Source organism: Saimiri boliviensis, chromosome 4 (genome assembly GCF_048565385.1).
Source record: "Saimiri boliviensis isolate mSaiBol1 chromosome 4, mSaiBol1.pri, whole genome shotgun sequence".
In the NCBI taxonomy this organism is placed as follows: Eukaryota; Metazoa; Chordata; class Mammalia; order Primates; family Cebidae; genus Saimiri; species Saimiri boliviensis.
In genome coordinates, this window is record NC_133452.1 from 23,049,402 (window position 1) to 23,063,635 (window position 14,234).

Genomic DNA, 14,234 nt, shown 5'->3' on the forward strand with positions numbered 1-14,234 from the left:
AGGAAGAACAATGATTTACTCTTTGGAAAAACTCATTGTAGGTAAATCTTGAGTGAAAACCATCATCCTGAAGATTTTAATTGGTACAGGCAAGGATCAGGGCACATGTGCTAAGATAGAAAATATATTATGTGTGATAAGAGAGAAAGGATACCAAATAAAACTCCCTGGTTGCATCAGAATTATAAATTATTAAGAGATACGGCAGTGGGATCCAAACAAATGTGGGGTTATGGAAAATTCGCTAACTGGAAAGCAATAACATGGTCTTGGATTTTAGTTGGATTTCAGCAGTAATAAAGAGTAACTATGATTCTAAGAAAGGAAATATCAGGACAAAGTGATGCTTTCAAGTGTTTTGAATAGACTGTGAGCAAATGAAAAGAGAAGAGGATGGAGGTTTTTAAGAAAGGGCAGATTCAGGGAAATAAAGACCTTGCTTTGGTTGTGATGTTAAGACAAAGACAATGGCCGTTTTGAGAACACCGCTGGGTCACATGTCTCAGAAGGAATGCTTTGCTAGGTGTTAGCCACATGGGAACCAAACAAGGCTAGAAGGATCAAAAATCAGAGAAGATTCCCAATGGGGAAAGAATGTGAGGGAGGAAACAGAACCTGGAAAGAAAGGCTCTGTTAGAGCCTTAAGGGTGTTAGGTGAGACTGGAAACCAGATTAGCGTTCAAAACTGGTGTTCTTTTAAGTGCTTGTCACCCTCAGTCACCTTTGGAAAATTGCTGATCATTGATGTCTATTCTCCAGTTTTTCTTCTTCTGCCCAGACTGTGGAAGCATCTTCTTACCATGTCCAAGCTGCTGGGGTTCTGGGTGCCGTTTGTGGCCTGCCATTGTGGGTTGGAAGGGAGTCGCTGCCAGGGTGGTGGGGGTGATTGTCAGCTTGCTGAGGCATGTGCTTTAGGTATTGCTGTTGTTGTTTCTTTGTTGTTTTATTTTAGAGAATTTCAAATGACAAGTGAATTGAAAAATGTATCATTGTTGCAATCCCTGCATTGCTGAGTCTTGCCCTTTTCTTACAAAGAAAAAATTGCATCCCCTGCAATGCTCTCCCTCAGCCCAAATGTGTTGTGTGGCACAGTCATATTAATTTTATACGGAGAAGGAGAACAGGGTTGCTGTACCTGCCTGGAACTCTGTCCCTCCATGGAGCTCCCACTTTCCACACAAGATCCCATAGTTTACCCTCTCTGCTGCTCAGTGTCTTAGGAAGAAAAACAAATTCGAGTTCTCTCTTTTTTTTTAATACTCAAATGAGCAGGATACTTGAACATAACTCTTTTGCTATTATATCATATATTAATCATGAAAATGACTGTTAGTTGTTTATAGAAGTCTGTAAGGACCAGGGCTGGAAGAACAATCTGTGTATTGTACAGAACTCATTGTGCTTCTATGGAATCTCTGGAAAGAAAAGATGTCAAGGGCTCTGTCCCCAAACCTTTAACCTCCCCATCTCATATGTGAACCCCTGGGACCACTGGCTTCTTGTGGGTCCAAAGAAGAGAGACTCAAGATGCAGTGGGGGTGGATAAGAGGCGACGTTCCCTTTGCTGTCACATGGCTATTCACAGAGCAAACTGAGACCCAGGCTGCTTATTCTCGTGTCCCAATAACAAGACGCAGATGATGAACTTGGGGAAGAAGGGAGTTTATTTCTACAACCGGGTGCAGGGAGAAGAACTGGAAAATATCACCAGACCATCTCAAAATTACAAAGTTTTCCAGAGCTTATATACCTTGTAAGCTTTAGGACTATGTGTAAGTGTTCATTCTTCTGTAGATATAACTGATTATTTTCTTCTAATCTGTAACTAAGATCTGAGTTCTGGAGACCTTCCTCTGGAGTCTCAGTAAGTTTACTTAATGTAAATGGGTCCTTGTGCTGGGATGATTACTTTTATCTTGTCTTGGGCTAAATCATGGAAGTTTGAGGAGTTTCTGCAGACCCCCAATAAAATTGTTTGTCCTAAATTGGTCCTTTTAAGAATTCCTTCATCATCTTGTCATGCTTCAAGGCCCAGGAAAGGCCTAGGCAAAAACTCTTGGTGGGCTTTTGTTACATTCCAGCCTTTGTAAAACGGTACTGGCTCTTTCTGTTTTTAATATTTAACTTACCGATTCAATCAGTGCTGAGAGAGTTGCCTCTAAGTGTGGCAACCCTATGATCTACGTATCCCAAACACCTCTATCCCAGCAGTGCATACTCACTGCACCCCCAAATCCATTTTTGTGCTTTGTCACTGCTTTTATTCTCTGGTTTATGCCTTTTCCACCATTGGTGGTGTTTCTTCCCTCACTTTAATTGCCCAAATCCTACCTACCCTAAAAACCCAATTGAAACTGTCCAAGAAGTCTTTCATGTTTATCTCATGGGGAAGTGAATGCTATCTGATTGTGTTCTCCCACGTTTTTTTTTTTTTTTTTTTTTTGAGATGGAGTTTCACTCTTGTTACCCAGGCTGGAGTGCAATGGCACAATCTCGGCTCACCGCAACCTCCACCTTCTGGGTTCAAGCAATTCTCCTACCTCAGCCTCCCGAGTAGCTGGGACTATAGGCTGCGCCACCATGCCCAGCTAATTTTTGTATTTTTAGTAGAGACGGGGTTTCACCATGTTGACCAGGATGGTCTCGATCTCTTGACCTCGTGATCCACCCACCTCAGCCTCCCAAAGTGCTAAAATTATAGGCGTGAGCCACCGCACCCGGCCCTCCCATGGCATTTTAATTCATGTATCATTTATTTAGTACCACTCTTTACTGCTTTCTATTACCTCTGCACGTGTCTATGTCTCATTTCTTTAACTGCATTATATATGATTTGAAGCTACAGAATAGGTACTTAATAAAGGCTCATTAATTGAGAGTCAATTGTAAAATCTTGGGGAACTCAGTGGGGTTCAAGATTATCTTTTGGAAATCAATGCTCTAAAGAGCTTCCCCATTCTCTTGTGGTACTAGTGTTATGGAAGTATACTAAGGGGAAGGAAAACAGCATCCAATAAAGAGACAAGTCCCAGAAGAGGCACTGACAAGGCGATACAGTGACCTTGATTACCTAATTTTCGAGGAGCAAGCATTTCAGATTCCCAGAATCCAACCTATTCCAAGTCACACCACCAAGACACAATGGAGCTAGACTGGTGGATGATCAGAACTTTTTTCCACTAAGGTTATGCCACCCTGCCAACAAATATAGAAGAGAAGATTCATGAACTGGAACATTAATTTAGAATCTAGAGGGAAGTCAAAAGCTGTAATGGTTTGGCCTTTAGCACACAGTCTATTTTAGACTAAATTTTATTGTGGAAGCACATTCCACAATATGCTTGTAGTAAGAAATAGAATCTAATCAGAGCTGACAGCAGCTCCTAGCCTCAGCAGAACTAATATAGTGTGAGTAAGAACCTGGTTTTGTATGAATCTTAAAGCAAAATACAGTGGTACCATAACAGGACAGTGTCCAGGGTAACCCAGGAAGTGGCTATTGCATGCCCAGTAGTTACATGGATTTGGTCAGTAAAGGTCAAAGTTAAATAACTCACTGCCTTAACAGCTAAATAAATGCTGCTGGTGCAGCTTGTCAACAAAAACTCAAATAAGAAGAGAAGTAGCTAAAATATTTTATATTGACTTAAATTAGAGAAAATACAAGAGAAAAATGATTTACAAAATTAGTTCTTTGAATTAAAATGATTGACATTAAGATATTCTAACTCTGTTTCTAAAGATCCCAAATCAGGAAACAATTTTTAGGATTATGAAACATGCTTCCTAAAAAAAAAAAAGTGCAATTTTGCGGTTTATCTTTCAGCATTAGATTTGATTTGTAAAGAAGATAGAAGTCTTACAGTCACTGTACAAAGAGAAAGATAGAAATGTTTGAAAAGATACAGTGACTTTCCCATAGTTAAAAAGGAGCCAGCATGGGTACAGGGTTTGGAATTGAGATCCCTTGGCATCGATTCAGGGAAAATGCTTTCAAACTCTAAAATCCTATAAAGATGGGAAAAATAATGACCAATAAAGGCCTAGTGCCTTTTATATAGTAAGTTTTTCATTCATGATGTTGAATTGACTGTACACAGGAAATTGTTTTAAGTTTTTTCCTTCTTTTTCTAGTTTTTTTCTTTCTTGAATTATTTCATTAATTATTACATTTTGGTCTGAATAATGTCTGTAAATGTTATAAATTGAAAGGTTTTCCTGTTTTTATCCCTATATTAACTATTTTTGTTGGTTTCTTATGTATCCCTCTAGAGTTAGTCTATGCACTGATAAACATACACGTGCAAATAGAATTATATTTTTCACATTATTCTGAATATAGTTTTATAATTAAAGTTACACCATATGAACTTTCACGTATTTATCTGCCTTATTCTTAAATGCTGAGTATTTCATTGTACATATTTATAAGTTATAGATTTAACAGCCTTCTGCTGGTACACATTAGGGCTTTTTTGGTATTACCAGGAGTAATTAAATTAATATCTTTGCCCAAATACATTTTGCATGAGTGTGAGTACATAATAGAATCAATTCCTAAAAGTGAAACTTGCTGGTTAATGGTAGGGTGCATGTGTTATTTTGATGGATATGGCCAATCACTCTCTGTAGACCTTCTGCCAGCTTATATTCCTGTAACAGTGAATAAGAGTGCCAGTTTTTCCAAACCCTGATCAATAAGTCCATTAATGTTATAAAAAAGTCATTGCCAATTTTATTCCTGCATAATGTTATCACAATCTTTCACTTTTTCTCTCTCTTACTTAGAATGAGAGTAAACATTTTATCACATTTAAAGGTCACTGGTACTTGTTTTATTGAATAGCCAGAATCAGTTTTCAAAAGCATTCTAATTTTAATTTTAATTTAATTAGTAATTAAATTAATTAAATGTCATAAACAATGTTTTAAAATATATTAATAATTTCTATCTCAGGGACAGTCGACACATTCACACTTGACCTCCTACAGTTTTCGTTGAACCTCCTCATTTTTCTCATTTAAAAGTGGAGGGTGTGTGTGTGTGTGTGTGTGTGTGGGTGCGCACGTGCATGTGTGTGTGTGTGAGTGCATGTGTGTTTGTGAAGGGGATTTATCATCAAGGTAGCTTTTATTCAGCTATCACTTACATGATTCCTTTGGCAAGATAATGTATCTGTTCTTGTTAATGTCATTAAATGTCCAAATATTCATGAGTAGAGTTTGGGCACACAGGCCCATAAATGACTAGATCGACATCAGTGACGCAAAATGGATAAAGATGAGGCTTATTCATTTTTTTCCTTTGAAAACCATTATTAAAGGATTATTAAAAATTTTCCCTTGTGTTGATGAGTACATTATTCATTTTGCAAATTCTTTCCGTGACTGAAATTTGCGGTCAAACTTAACTTCCCTATTTCATCTTAGAAATTCTTCTCTATTTTCAGGATTGAGGGTGAGATAAGCTATCTAAATCATTTAGGAGGCTCTGAGGTCAGCAAAGGATACCTCACACCAAAGGAGATGACTTTTACCAGAAAAAGGGACTTTATCTTTGAATACACAAATAAAGTCTGCACTATCAATGAAAATGCCCTATGGGAGACCTTCTGGAATGATTGATGCCATCTCTCATGTCTGTTGAAAACCCCTCTGGGCTTACACTGGCCACATTTCTCTAATCTTATTTCCATGAAAACTCCAGGGGAGAGTGGCAGCCTGTATCTGGTAACACTCAACTGTGTCACAGGACTCAACAGGGCAGATTAGAGGTGGACAAAGCAACTGTGCCAGTCTCCGTTGTCAATTTTATTGACAGAAAAATGAGTCATTAAAAAAGAGCATCTGAAGTTATAGACCTAATTTAGTTCCTGTGTATTAACCAGCAATTCAATAAACCTGAAGAACAGTTTGCATACATCTTAAGCAGCTGAGTGTTATGAGTTTAAACATCTGTTTAGTTCAGTCCAGGAAAAAATCAGAGATCTGCTGATTTATCCCCACTTCTCTAAAACATACTGTCTGCAGGCCTGGAAAGAATTCAGTGCTCTGCAAGATGGTGGGAGCGTTTCACAACCTTCTCATCCCTGCCTCTTTCTTTAGGTACACTTTTGAGAGAAAAAATAATATTTCTTCTCATTTGTGTTCTAATTTGAGGATTTGGTTTTATGCTTTAACATGTTTTATTAAAGTGTTTCTTTTTTTAAACTTTTGATACTACTGTAGGAAAAGATGTGCTTACAAGAGGCATTCATTTGATTCTAATTGTATCTTTTCATTACCATTGCAAACATCATTGGTAAAAATTACAATTGAATGTGGAAATGATTAGGGGAAATTTGACGGTGATTTATTAAAAACCAAAATGCCCATAAATTCAAAAGTATGCTGAATATTTCAACCTATAAACCTTTGTTTTCAAAGAATGCATCTTAGTAACCTTTTCAGATCTAACAGCTAAAATCAAATTGAGAAAATTAAGAGAATATTCTGTGACTCTTACTCTAAAAGTATTCCCTTCTACAAATATGTTTCTAAAAATAAGGAGCCGCTCAAATAATTCGGAATTATTCTTTCTGTTTATACTGCATATTCCAAGACAGTAAGAGAGGAATATTTTCCTCCATAGTTAGTGTCTTTAGAGACAGAATATGACAAACAAATTTTATGGTCTGATAGCTTTCTGGAAATAAGATATTTATATTTTTCTTTATGCCAATAATAACCATATAGAAAATTGTAAATAATAATCATATAGAAAATACAGAACAAATATAGCATTAAAAATAGCAACAAACATGACAAATACCTAGGAATTACCTTAAAAGAAGTATTTAGCTGTATGGAGAAAATACTAAACCTCATTGAGAGGGACATGGATGATTGAATAAGTACATTCCAAGTGGAAAAACAAAAATACTCTGTTGATGTCAATACCCTTTAAAATGATGTTTACATTTAATGCAATCTCAAATCTTCAAACATTTGAATTTTTGAGAAATTTTCTAAAAGAATAAGCTCATAGAAATTAACATTAAAAAATTAAGATGCATTATCAAAGATTAGAACATATTTAAAAAGCTATAAAACATTAAACAGTGTGGTATTAGTGTCAAGATGAACATTCAGATCAATGAAACAGTGTAGAAATACTAGAAAAGACTCATACATAGAAGTTTTGATTACATGAGTAAATGACATTTTGAATAAGTGGGGGAAGGAATGAAATTGTTCAATAACTTAAATGACTGGTTACTTACATTTTAAAAGGTCATGTCTTTACTTGCCCCATACCAGAAGTGCCACAGCACAATGGCTTGCTGGTATTGGGTTACAGGTGAGCTCGGATGTGATCATTTCAGTTGCCCAGGTGGCTGATAAACTCTGGCTGTGAGCAGCCTCATTTGTTTACCCCAGAGTGCCATGAAAACATGTATTTTTCCACATGCACTGTGATGCAAAATATGCTAGAGAGCACTGTCTTTTACTATATGCCAAAATTAATTTGAAATTGATTTAAAAATTAAATACAAATGAAACAGTAAGGAAACTTTGAGAATAAATATCTTGGATCTAGGAAGGCTTTGGAAAAATAAAATGAAAGCTAGAAATTATAAAGGAAAACAAAAGAGATTTGGTGACCTAAAGTGAGTATTTCTGAACCTCTATAATACAAGATTATCAGAACTAAAGGACAAGTCACAAATGGGGAAAACATGTCAGGCAAAGTGTCAAATGAGTGGAAAGATTCTACAAATCTACAGGGAAAAGATGGATGCCTACATATTTTGAAAAGGGAAAGGCCATGAACAGGCAATTAACACAGATGATTTTTTTAATCTATCAATCTTATGAAAAATGTTAAAGATCATTAAATACATGTAAATTAAAACAGTGAGATTCTCTTACCATGCATCAAATAGGTAGAGATAAAATGATTCATAATTCCCCAGGTTGACTGGAGTGTGAGACATTGAGAACTTTTTTCTTCTTCTTCTTCTTTTTTTTTTGTTGTTGTGAGACAGAGTCTTGCTCTGTTGCCCAGGCTAGAATGCAGTGATGCAATCTCTGCTCACTGCAATCTCCACCTCCCATGTTCAAGCGATTCTTCAGCCTCAACCTTCCAAGTAGCTAGGACTACAGTTGTGCGCCACTACACCTGGCTAATTTTTGCATTTGTAGTAGAGATGGGGTTTCACCATGTTGGCCAGGCTGTTCTCAAACTCCTGATCGCATGGCCTGCCCACCTTGGCCTCCCAAAGTGCTGGGATTACAGGCTTGAGCCACCATGCCTGGCTGTTGAGAACTTTCAAACAGTGCTAAATAAATTAAACGTCTAAAGGGAAATTTGAAAACAGATTTCCTAGGCCATTAGGATTGCTATATGCTATGACCTAGCAGTTGTAAGGATGTATCCTAAGTAAATAATTAAAGATGGGACCAAAGTTCAACATAAAAAGATGCCCCTTTCAGCATAATCTATAAAAGGGGAAGATTAAGGAATCTAAATGTGTTTTTAAAAGTTCTTATATATCTTCTACAGCATCAGAGTTAGTTACTGAAAGCGTTACAGAAAACACTTACATACTGATAAGAGACAATATTCACAATACAGAGTCAAATAATACAATGCAAGTTGTGAGAGTATAATACTTTTTTCTTTAAAACAACATACAAGTCAACAAACAAAAATAGTAGAAGAGCACATAGTAAAATCTAAATGACGATTATGTATCAATGCTGGCTCATAGGTAACCCTTGCTGCTTCTGTAGTTTTCTGTTTTTAAAATTACCTGCACTGAACATAGATTCCTTTTGTAACCATTTTAAAGAGATGTTATTAACATATAAAAGTAAAAAAGTTGGCCGGGCCTGGTGGCTCACGCCTGTAATCCCAGCCCTTTGGGAGGCCGAGGTGTGCGGATTACCTGAGGTTGGGAGTTCAAGACCAGCCTGTACAACATGGAGAACCCTGTCTCTACTAAAAATACAAAATTAGCCTGGCATGGTGGCTCATGCCTGTGATCCCAGCTGCTCGGGGGCTGAGGTGGGAGAATCTCTTGAACCTGGGAGGCAGAGTTTGTGGGGAGCCGAGATCGCACCATCGCACTCCAGCCTGGGCAACAAGAGTTATAATAAAAAATAAAAAATAAAAAAGTTATAGTTTATTGAGTTTCAACTATGCTTAAACAAGCATGATTCAAATTCCAACCGCATATCAGGGCTAACATTGTCAGAAAATTCAGTCTTCTGATTATTGATTTGCTGCAGTCATAAATGATTGGTACATTTTAGAAGATGACAGGATAAAATAGGACAAGAAGATTCAGAGGGACTTGTGCCTTACCAAGACTTCACAAGTCTGGCCTTGCCATTGACTGAGATGCCATCATCTGAATGAGAAATGCCTTGTCCACAGCTGATAAATATTTGATAATTTTTAATATATTATGATTTTAAAAATTTTGACTCTACTTATATTACAGAACACTGCATAAATTTATTCTAAAAAAGAAATAAAACATTTAAAACTATCATTAATGTTTATATTATGAAAATTTCTGTCTCTTTAATGCTATACTTTAATCTCATATGTTAGTAAAGCAATTGATTTGTTTTCAAGATTGTAAATAAAAGAGGCATCCTTGATCTCAGCTGTCTTTGTGACACTCTCTGAAGTGGGATGTAAGTGTTGATAGGGAATTTAACAAAATGTAATGATCCACTGAGATGTATTTATTTTTATCAGATGTGGAATATGGAAATCTGACATTTTCATGAGCATAATTACAATGACAATGCATATTCTTATTTGAAGTTTTAAATAGTAGAGGTAAATAATTAGGTTTAAAGAAGAGAAAAGGAGAAAGGGTTTGTGCTAGGGAGTGCACACTGTGTCTTAAAGACTTAGGATTATTCAAAGATGCCTTCTAACTTAAGGGATTCATTGGAATAAAACTGATCCAGGATGATGTGCGATTTGTAATATCTTTTTATTCATCCTGGGAAAAGTCTGATGAGTTGCTTTTTATTTTGGAGAGCCCCCTCACTCTCCAGTTGAGCTGTGGCTGCACTTGCACCTGGAACGCACAAGTGGAAGGCCCTCTTGACAAAAAGTCCAAGAAGCACCTTAATGGATCATGGTTAGTGTTCCACAGCGTGAGTCACTGGCGTTTCGAAGCAGCATCAATTTGGCCATAATATGTTTCCATGGTTCCCACAGTTATCACTGTCTGCCTGGATAATGAGCACCAATAAAATATGACCTGACTGGATTATAGCAGGGGAAGAATCTGAAGAACACTCTTTTTATAGCTTCTTTTCTTATAAAGCACTTGACTGGCTCCCTTTCTAAGGCCATCCTAGAATTTACTGTACTGTGCAGTATGAGGTAATTGGCTTTCAGGATTTCGGGAGAGTTTTATGCTGCAATCAGATCAATACTGTGTGCTTTGCCTGTGTGGTCAGAAGAAAAAAGTAACTGTTTGGGAACTGGAGTAAGGCAGAAAAAAAAAAAAAAAAACAGAAAATGACAACTGATGGGGAGTGGCATACATCGGAAAATGCCCATTGCTGCCAATGTCCATAAAATGTACAAAAATTTGCATCTGTTATGGATTAGTAACAGATGGAGCTGTTAGGTAATAGTAAAAATATAATCAAGTGTAATCCAAGAGATATACGTTGGAGTGACTTGGAAAGTAGACACACTGTATTCAACCCTCAGCTGCCCAGGGCTAGGGTAGGTGAGAGAAGGAGAAGGGGCAGCTTTTCATGCTGCAGTAATTTAAGAGTCACTCAGTCAGCAGGGCGTGGTGGCTCACGCCTGTAATCCCAGTACTTTGGGTGGCCGAGGTGGGTGGGTCATTTGAAGTCAGGAGTTTTAGAGCAGCCTGGCCAACATGGTGAAACCTTGTCTCTACTAAAAATACAAAAAATTAGCCAGGTGTAGTGATAGGTGCCTATAATCCCAGCCACTCAGGAGGCTGATGCAGGAGGATCGCTTGAACCCAGGAGGCAGTGGTTGCAGTGAGCTGAGATCGCACCACTGGGCTCCAGCCTGGTGACAGAGCGAGACTCCATCTCAAAAAAAAAAAAAAGTCACTCAGTCACATGTTGGGCCATGTAAGTGGCTCAACAACTAACTATGCTTTCTGTGCCACGCACATGGGCTTGTCATTGATAGGAATTCCTATTCTGAATTCCCTTTCATAAAAAGTGCCCCATGATTGGAAGAAGGCGCCCCTTCCCTGCAACACCCACCCAGGTACCACCTCCTCCAAGGCATCCCCCTTTCATTCTCTGTTCTCCAGCACCTGGCTTGACTCACCACTGCCCCTTGGCTTCCCTTGTTGGGCAGGGGCTGTACCAATAGGTTTTTTGGTGTCAGTACTGGCAGGTGAAAGTGACAACATTTTGTTGTCATGAAGGATAGCAAAACCTCAAGCACTGAGCAGGGCAGTACAGTAAGCCCAGCCCCTGCTTCTCCCTGGGGCAGTGAAGCCTGGCAGCAGACACCCTTGCTGCTTGAGCTTTTACTGCTGATGAGGCGTGAGCCATTCATAGAAAGTCCCTGACAGAAAAAACCACAGGGATGTGTTTTTCTGAGTATTGGGAAATCCCCTCTAGCAACCACTGATGACAATTGTTGGAAGCCAAGTTTGTTTGTTAGTTTGTTTTTTTTCTAAAGAAATAGGATATCTAGATTCAAGAACTGAACAGAGTGGGTGGTGACTCACACCTGTAATTCCAGCACTTTGGGAGGCCGAAGCAGGAGGATTGCTTGAGCCCAGAAGTTTGAGACCAGCCTGGGCAACATAGTGAGACCACATCTCTACAAATAAAAATTAGCTGAGCATGGTGGCACACACCTGTGGTGCCAGCTGCTGAGGAGGTTGAGGTGGAAGGATCCCTTGAGCCTAGGAGTTTGAGACTGCAGTGAGCCATGATCATGACACTGCACTCCAGCCTGGGCAGCAGAGTCATACCCCATCTCAAAAACAAAACATAACAAAACTGAACAGAGGTTGCACAGTGACCATGAAAACTCCTATTTCTGTATTCATATCCAGAAATCCTAGTGAGAAAAGGCGGAGAGTCCTAGAACAGAGACGCCATCTTGATCTAAATTTTCCAAATGTTTATGTCTGGATAGAGAGCTCTGGTGATGGCCAAATTATTTTATCACTTGCTAGTTGTGAACCTTGAGCAGCTTGCCACCTTTCAATTACAGTTTCTTATCTATAAAATGGGAATAATAATGATTCCTATTATGCAGTTGTGAAGCTTAAACAAGATGACACATCTGATATATGGCATAAGATAGAAACTCAATGAATGTTATTTATCAGTACTATGATTTTGGGGAAACGGAATATTTTCTAATTGCTACAGATTTTCTAGTTGTTATATAGATAGGTTGCTTTTATTCAGAAAAAAATAACCTTCATGCAGTGCTTTTATTTCCCTAGGGGCTATTAAAATATCTAATCCTATTATAAGGACTTTTGCTTTCAGCCTAATAGATATACTCAGAAATGGAATGGACTCTGGGGCAGATAGGGCTATGGATGTAATGACATCAGGTACATAACGAAGCCCACTTTTGGCAGATCTGAAAATACCCTCTGCCCTGTCTAAACCACATGGAAAGCCCAAATCAAGCAAACTACACAGCCAATAAATAATTTCTGGGCTCTTGAGTCTGTTTTCATTAAGTCCTTAGCAATAATGTATTGAGTTCCGTATGGGAAATGTTACATGCTAGCTGCTTTGGGACTGTATAAACATGTAGAAGACGCAGTGTGGTGATCCCCAGGAGCATACATATAGGAAGAAAAATATTACATGAGAAAATAACTACAATAAAAGTATGTGTGAAAACTGCTCAAGAGTTAATCACAGCAGCTCAAATACTTTCACTCTCTTCCACAAAAGATGTGTGGATTTTGCTGGATAATTAGGCATTGAAGGAAAAGGACCTCAAGGAGGGGCTGATGGCATAAATAAAAGTGTAAAGATGCTAAAAATAATTTCAGCAATAATAAAAATAACTGACTTACATTTCATACGATGTGCCAGGTAACATATGTATACATCAGGTCAAATGGACACAGCATAGGTAAGTGCTAGGTAAAATCTATGCTTATTATATATATGCAAATATATATTTATATCAAATGGATGTTAGAGAATGTGTTGTAAGGTAGGCAAGGGATTAAGCTGCAAAGTAACCTGTGGCTAAAAAAAAAAAAAAAAAAAAAGGATTTCAAAGTCTTCTGAAATGTCAGAACTCCCTGCCAGGAATACAGAGTTTTCTGAAACATGGCTGACCTTCTGGCTGTGGCCTCTGGTGGCAGGTCTGGAATTAAGAACTTCACAACCATCCTCTGAGGGAGGTGGTAGAGTACTGTTATGTCCACTTTGCAGGTGATCAGAACAAGGCACAGGAGTTTAGTCTATTTCAGAGCTGGAATTGGTATATACATCAGACTTGGCTGACTTCCAGTGCTGTTCTCTTTTCATATCCAAGTTCTTACCCAGTGGCTCTGCAGTACCTCATGTTGTTGATTTTAGAACGAAACAGACAAAACTTTGATGTCCAAAGATCACGTAACAGGTAAGTGGCAGCAAGCCCAATATGCTTGGGCTATTTGAACTGCATGTAAATTGCAGAAATGATAGTGGTTGAGGTTATGTAATATTTACTTGCAAGGAGTGATAGGGTTGGCTTTAAGGGACTTGGAAGAATCCAAGAATCTGAGTGCTAATAATTCATCAGATGTATAATTCCAAAAGTGGAAGAAGCTCTGAGACCATACCTTGTTTCTTTATTTTACTAGTGAGAAAACCAAAGATCAAAGAGATCAGATGAATTGCCAAAGCCATACAAAGAGTGAGTGGGGCAGGCCCCCGTCTCTTTACTCTTGGGGCAACGGGGACTACAGGCCTAGGCAATTGGTCTTCCCAAATGGGAACTGGAAGGGTGGGTTAAGCACAGCCCTGTGTGTGCAGAGGGGAAGCTGGTCCTAGAAACAAACTCCGGAACATTTGCTAGAATAGGGATACAAATGTGAAATCATAGAGCATCCTACCTCCTCTCTGAGATACTGCCTCTAATTTTACAAAATTTCTCTCTCAGTGAAGAAGTAGACAAAGGTAAGTAGCCTTGAGTATGCTTGATTTTTCAACCCAGCATGATAGAAACATCAACACATTTTATTAGATTTAAA